The sequence below is a fragment of the Heptranchias perlo genome, chromosome X (assembly GCF_035084215.1).
Source record: "Heptranchias perlo isolate sHepPer1 chromosome X, sHepPer1.hap1, whole genome shotgun sequence".
Taxonomy (NCBI): Eukaryota; Metazoa; Chordata; class Chondrichthyes; order Hexanchiformes; family Hexanchidae; genus Heptranchias; species Heptranchias perlo.
The window spans coordinates 6181549-6189804 of record NC_090370.1 but is presented as its reverse complement, the minus strand read 5'-3'; positions in this window follow the sequence as shown (position 1 = coordinate 6189804).

The following is an 8256-nucleotide window of genomic DNA, read 5'->3' as shown; positions in this document are numbered from 1 at the left end:
AGAATCAGATGTTAAATTCTTCTTTGCAAAGTGTTCACCATAAAGGGAAGTGGTGGGTTGGCAGTCCCTTGGCATACAGTTCCTTGTTAGCGGTCAATGGGGTGGAGGGGGGTGGGTGGAGCAGCACTTGAACTTTTGAAAAAAAAACTGTTTAAAGAAACATCTTGCTCTGCCAACACCTTCGAACACTTCCCAACTGGCCTGCCAGTATTCCCCAACCGGAGATGAGCTCTTTGAAATGGAAATTGACTGGAACAGCTGAAGAAAGATGTTCAGACTTCAAAGTCAGGTGTTCAAACTGTTCAGTGAACCACCTTAATTAACTTACTTAACATCCCGGGGCCTTAGTCTTTGCAACCACATGGCAAACCTTAGTAGTTGTCATATTCCAATATGGTCAGCATACACTAAGAGTATGTAGATGCTTTGTCTAAGAATTTGTAGGTTTCAAAAATATATAAAATCCAGGCTTTTGGCAGTAACATTGGAAATGACATTTGTGATAATTAATTGTCAATATCCTATTCCTCAACAGTTCTATTTTCTTGTATCTTACTCATTTCATCTGGAATATACATTTTTAACATTTATATTAAATGTGTGGTTACTTACCTGCTTACATCTGTACATGGACATTGCTGTATTGCCAATTGGACTATTTCATCAATGCCACGTTGTGGGCATCTCAGCAGGCAGGGCACCAAGTGAAAACAATGACCTCTGGACTGAGGACGAGCAGCAGACACCCAACAGTTGTTTGTCATTTTCTTTCTTTAAAGATGCAATGAATATTACCGCCATACTTTGAGCAGCACTGTATTCTCACACATACACACCTGAGGTACTAAAGCTTGGGCGTAGCATATCATCACAGACTGTGTAGGCTGACTACTGTGGGAATACCACATACCCAGAACCATGCTGTGTCTACACCCATCTCTGCATTCCTCCAACTCTGGCCTCTTGCATATCCCCGATTTCCATTGCCCCACCATTGGCAGTCGTGCCTTCAGCTCTAAGGCCCTAAGCTCTGGAATTCCCGCCCTAAACTTCTCCGCCTCTCTACCTCTCTCTCTCTGGCCTTAAGACGTTCCTTTTGGTCACCTGTCCTAATATCTCTTTATTTGTCTTGGTGTCAGATTTTGTCTGATTACGCTACTGTGAAGCACCTTGGGATGTTTTACTGTGTTAAAGGCACTGTATAAATGCAAGTTGTTGTCTAAGGACTGACAGAAGAGCTTTTGAGACTTGGGGGTCAGTTTTCGGATGGCCGAGCAGGTGCGTTCGTGGTGGGGGGGCTCCTAAAATTGGGGATTCCCGGAGCCCACTTCCGGGTTCCCCAATGACGCGAATCGGTGCGCGCGCAGCCCCCGCATGCGGGACTCCCACCAGTAATTAAAGCTGGCGGGATCCCACTTAAGATCATTATCTGGGCACTTGAGGTCATTTACAGACCTCATTAGCTGGAGATTTTCGGAGGATTCGGATTTTGGACTACCCAGAGCGTGTTTCCAATGCTGAGGGAAGCACTCCCTGTTCAAACAGATGTGTTGCAGCCAGTGGCAGCTGCAAAGGTCCATTTAACAGGTGCGAGGTAAACCCTCATTCATTGCAGCAGGGCACTCTGTCACCTCAGACAAAGTTTTGCCTTCCACACCGTTGTGTCCACACTCCAAATTATTAAATCGTACCCTAAACTCTGCTGTCCAAACACATTTACCTACTTTGTGGACCCACTCACACAGTCAGGATGGGGGTGGGGTCCATTGCTGCATTCATCACTCCATTGGAGGACGAGCAACATCACCAGCCTCGCCAGGCATGCCGTCCACAACACAGTGCTGCGCAACAGGCATCTGCACAAAGTAGTCGTGCGACTACACATACACCCACTGTAGGGTGACCCAATGGGTGGCATCAAGGGTGTTCATGGAGAACCTCATCAAAGAGCATTATTGCACAAGCCAGTCAAGAATGGCCAAGACGTGGCAGTAGTGTTGACAATATAATATGTAATGTGAGTTGATCAGAAATCAAATATAAGTAAAAACCATGACAAACCCTCAAACACCCTTGTACATCCCCTTCATGCTCACGACACGTTTGCCTTACGCTTCCTACTACACATACGTGATGCATGCCCTGTGGCTGCAGCACAGGTAGTGGCAGGTGGGGTGAGGCTAACCATGAAAGAGATGCATCAGAGGGTGAGTGTGAGATAGAGCCATGAGATTGTATGAGGATTGGGTTGAGTGGTAGTGGTGGGATGAGTACTGGCGAGGTGAGTAAGTGCAGGTAAGATGAGGATGAGCTTTGAGTGGGTGTGAGGAGTGATGTGATAGAGTAGTGTTGGCAGTGCAGAAAGAGATGTGGGGTAGGGGCGGTGATGTGGTAGATGGAGTGTAGGGTAATGAGGAAGTGTGCTCACTTCGGCTGACCTAGTTAGGTCATTGAAGCGCCTCCTGCACTGTATGCAGGTGGGCGATATGTTGGTGATGCTGGTGACCTCCTCTGCCACCTCGAGCCAGGCCTTCGTGGTGGCAGAGGCAGGCCATTTCCTCCCGTCCGCCGGGGAAAAGATCTCTGTCCTCCCCCTCCTCCTCCTCACCCCATCCAGTAGGATCTGGAGTGAGGCATCATTAAATCTGGGAGCAGCCTTCCCCCTGGGCTGCTCCATGCTGTAATTTTGCCCGGAAGCCAAGGTAAGTGGCTTCAATTTACTTACGATCGTGTGGGGAACCCACCGATTTTACTGGGCGGGTTACCCACGCGCCCAGTCGACCCCCTGCTGGCAACCCGCCTCCCTCCTAATATCGGGCCCCTGGTGTCAGGGCCAACAAAGATTCCTATGTAGCTAATTCGGCACAGTAATAAGTGCATTTATTCCATATCAAATGTATACTATATTTAGTGCTAGGCTGAAGAATTCAAGGCATAGTCCCCACCACTTGCTTATATCTGTGAATAATATAGAAGTGTAGGTGAAATGTGGTGTGAGAATTTGAATTTGATTTTAATATGTTGCTCTAATGGATGTAATCCTTTTGGGTAGTGGATGTTTTTGTAAGTTTAAAATATTGTTTTCTATCATTTACAAAATAATTTCCCATAAAAATATAATTTTGCATATTACGATGTGGAAATAAAGGAAGGAGGTTGACTCCCCCTCCCCTCGCACCTCACCCAATCCTGATTTTTCTTTTAAAAAGAAAGTGGTGTGTACTAAAAGGACAGGTTCCAATCAAGTAAAAGATGCTGCCCATAGCCATATCATACCATTTCTGTGTCTGTGTCTGTGTCTGTGTCTGTGTGCACGTGCATGAGGTGGAGACTGGTGTTTCAGTAACATAGATATAGCCCAAGAAAGGTTTAAATGGGACATGTCTAATTTGAATCAAAATAGTGAATCTATTATTGAAATGCAGGACTAATTTGGTTTCTGATCACAGTCCAACATTCTAAAGGCACAATTAGGATTTTTGCCAAATCAATGTGGCTTCATTGTTATAAGGGCCAACTATTGTACCTGTGTAGGTGGTGTAGAAATGTACAGTTTCTAATGTGGAATGAAGGACACCCATTTGATCTATATACTCAGCTATAGACTGATACTTTTAACTCATTGTCCCCTCTTCCAGCCTGCACCCTTTTTTGTGCTAATGTACTGTAGCCACAGTATTGAAATGAATGTTTAAGATACGCTATTCTTGCTTTCATTTTACCATCAAAATTTGCTGTTGAAACAAATTGAACCCTGTTGTAGGGTTAAAAAGGATTCTGTGTCGGGTGGTGGTGTTGTTGTTCTGATGTTCACTTATTGGTCCTTAGGTCAGAAGAAGGGCATTACTGGGAGTGCGATTCCATTGTTTGCTGAGATCTGATATGTACTAGTTATCTTCAACTTAAACAAGTACCAACTGGGAGGATTGAAGTGGCATAGCTACATGGCCAACTCCTTAAAAAAAAATTGGAAGCATTCTACTTGGTTGGACGATCTGGTTGAGTGCAAGATGATTTTTACGTGGAGATGTATAGATAGAAGACAGAGTCTTTGTGTATCGAAGGAAGGGTCCGTGAAGCACTTTTATGTCAGGTTGTTTACCCATCTTTGTCCTCCCACTTTCCTCCTCTTCCTCATTCTCCATCAAAGTTTAAGCATCATAAAGCTTTATTTGTTTGTATATTACAACTTTTAGTCATGAAGTACAGCATTGTAAGTTTAAAAGGATTTCATCTTTATAATTAGAGCAGTTTGATCAGTGTTTCTTTCATTGTAAAAAAAAATGAGAGGTTCTCCAGAACCTTATTAAATTGAGTCACCACATTAGAAAAGCTCATCCTTAAACCAGATGCAGCCTGGAATGGTCGGCCAGACAGCTTCCCAGCATACAGACACACGCAGAGGGTATTCCACAGAACTCTCTGAGGTTATACCTCTCTGAAGATCAGAAATGTTAAACATACATTGCACATTCAAGCATTTCCTGATTTCATTGTTATTACAGAATATAATGACACAGGGCAGTAAGGAGCCACTGGAGTTAATGGGTTACGCAATCATCCAACCTTCATCTCACGCTAACATTACTGCAACTCGAATCGGATTTTGAAAATTCTTGGTAGCTGGTGGGCTTATGACCCATCAACCACATGTCCCTTCTGTCTACGAAAATAGAGTACCATTCTCAGCTGGGTTGGGTTGTAATTAAATTCTGTTAACATATGGTTTGCCATGACTTGCGAAGAGACACATGCTGAGTTTTGATGTTTGTTTAAAATGAATACCTTATTTACCACTGGATTTTTCCTCTCTTTTCGGAGGGCGGGGTATGTTACCTATGTCCTTTTGCACAAATGTCCCCTGCCTGTGGAAGGAGCGGGCTTAATGGACTGAATGGCCTTTTCTCATTCCATGCTTTCTTATTGACTTATTGCTGGTATAACAGACTAACTACCCTCCTCCCTCACTGTAACCACCCTCTTCCCTCGCGCTAACCGCCCTCCTCCCTCGCGCTAACCGCCCTCCTCCCTCGCGCTAACCGCCCTCTTCCCGCAGACACACACTGCAGTTCTGTGGAATATATCAGATCACTTATTTAACTTTTCACCTACACATTCCCAGAATCTGACTCAAAACAATTCTCATCTGCAATTCGTGATCTTAGTTCCTATGTTACGAATATTTCGCAATGTAAGTCAAAATAACAACCTGCCCGTGTGTAGTTAAGATCTACCTATAACTGAGAGCTCTTTACTGTGTTTTGGGAGCAGTCTCTCCACCGTTGCAGGGCATAAAATGTACATAGGGACGTAAGCTGCTGTTTCAAGAAATTTGGTTGACCAAATCTACCCTTGATGTTGGTTGTGGTGTTACTTTTATTGCTCTGATGTTAAGTGTCTGCTGAAACTTCATTTTTAACACACTCTTTCAGCCAAAGGTTGAATAAATAATGTATGTTTTGTGAAATGATTTACTTTGGCTTTGTTTTAAATACTGTAATGTGAGAAAGAATGTCCAATTGCAATTTGCTTTCACCGTTGCAGTTCAACACAAGAAAAAGCCTTTTGAATATTTTGAAGGGGTTAAAGTGTCAGAGAAGGTTGGTTGGTAATTGGCTTTAGGGGATAATTAGCAGCTCGAATAACACTCACTGACTCCAAGCTAGACATGACAACAGAAACTAGACTATAGAAAGAAGGCTGACATCATCTGCCACACGAGTCAATTGTTTAAATGATAATTGTATGTATATGCTAATTATAGAAGTGTACCATTCTTACCTGGAAGTACATTAACTGGTATACATTAATAAGCTAGTTTTATATCAATGTAAATTATTGCATGTATACCTATGACGCATGTAGACATTAATTAGATGAAAAGTATATATACATACAGAAATATATGTTAATTGTTTATACAAAGGCTACTTACTGGCAAGCCACTGAATGTGGAAGTTATTCCAGGTGAGAAACATCAAATCATTCAAAAATAGGAGAGATGGGATTGAATTGTGCAGGTCAGATGTACAAGGGGACAAATTCCATGTTTAATGGTTTTACTGTAAATTATTCTGTTAATAGTATGAGCCTTATAATAACATAGTATTAGAAATTCATTTTATTATTGAATCACTTGTAATGTAGTCTGAGCTTCTGCAAATGCAGAGATCACTTTAATGCCTTTTTTGTCTTTATAAGAAGTGGATTTCATCTGGCCGTAGTAGATTTTTCTCTGTCATCTTGAAAATCCTGTTAGCAGGGATTCAAATTAGAAATTCTGGGCAACTATATATTTGAATAACTTGTCCTGGAGTGGATTAAAACTTGATTCTCTGACATTTTGACATGGTAAATAATACAAGAATATGCATTTTCATCAGTACCAACATGTGGACATATCCCTCCCTTCAATTACTTTCCTATAGTGCTGGTAGTTAAAGTAACATTGAATCATGGAGGTAGAGATTTAGATTAGCATGGTGACAGATTAATAAAATACATTAACATTGACAAGGTAGCTTTGAAACCAATCTCAATGCTCAAATCATGAAGAAACAAAACCACTGAACAGCAAAAAAAATCCCTTGTTTCACGCCGTCATTTTAATTTAAGGCCTTGTGCGTGCAGCTAGTACATGCATTAACATATGTCACTGCGTGTATTTAGTGTACATTGCTGCGTGCACATTGGTATTTCTAGTTGTACACTCGCTGTAGAAAGTTGCTGTATGTGTATTGCTGTGTGCCACTGCATGTACCCAGTCGCATGTATATTAATATTTCTAGCTGTAGGTTGACTGCTGTACGTTAATGCTTCTATTTGAATATATCTCAATGCATTAACATACACAAAGTGTACATGAAATATCATGGAACTGCATGCAAATAAATATATCCAGCTTGTGTATGTGCATTAGTGTGTAATACTATGTATGTAATACTGTAGCTGTATGTACACTAATATATGCTATTATGCATTGATATGTGTATGTATATTAATGCACATACAATTGTTACTGTTTTATTGAGGTAGAATACTGTGTACTTTTAAATTATAAGTATATTGATATGTTACTGTAATGTTTATGTTTTTTTTGTGTATGATTTTATTTTGTGCTCATGAACACATGTTAGTGCTGGAGAACAGAACACTTTCCATTTGAAGCATCCATTGTCACCAAGCGCTCTAAGGTCAGGAGTGGCATAGTTAGTGGCAAAAGAAAGGTTCCTTTTCCCCTAAAATGTGCTTAGCTCCATTCTCAAGTAACACTCTGAGCTAAGGTAATATTTTTCCATTTACCAGATGAGTGAGTGAGATTGCCAAATTAGGGGAAATTTTGTGGCCCATGCCCACTGGGAACTGGCTTGCAATTCACCTCACATAGGTCTTAAAACCAGCAGATAGGAGAGGTCGTCATCTCATTTGTCTGGGCCCAGAAATTAAATTCCTGTTTCTTTATGCATGTTATTGAGTGTTCATTAATGCAACTGCTTGTATATTTATTGGTGCATTTACAGTAATGTATATTAATGTATGTATATTCAATGTATGGTAAAAGTACTTTAAGGCATGTTATGGAATGCACATTAATATGTTACTGTATACTTATCTATATATTCATTATTGTGTGATGCTTTGTGTATATTAATATACATTACTTCATACATGCCAGTTGTACATGCATTAATGCACACTTGTGTATGTCAGATGTATCTGGTCATTGAAAATATTAAGAATCCAGATGGATTTGGAGTGTTAGGAATATAAATGTGAAAAAGAATAGAAAAGAGTTACTAATACATTTTGAGATTATGGATCATAACATAGTGAGAACAGATCGATGTGTAAGTGAGGGTAAAGGATATCAAGACATGCTACCTTTTATCCAGAAGCAGACCTGTGTTACCTGCAGTATTATGTACCCAAGTAGGTTAATTATGCTGTTAACAAATGCATGGTGAACAAAGTCAAATAAACAGTTTGCAACTGCTGTTAAAATCATATTTCAAAACACCTTACTCAATGTATCCAATAACCAGAGACACTATACAGCACAAGTAACCCAAGAAGTAGTGCAGCAACATATCTGTAGTCCAATTAATCATGCCATGGAACATACAATCATATTATGTGTTTAATGACAACTTGTGAAGACTGCTAATACTTTGATGAGTGAATATGGCCTTTTAAACCTCTGAATCTTATGCTTTCAATAAAGGGTCCATTACTTGTCATTGGAGCAGCGAAGCCTTA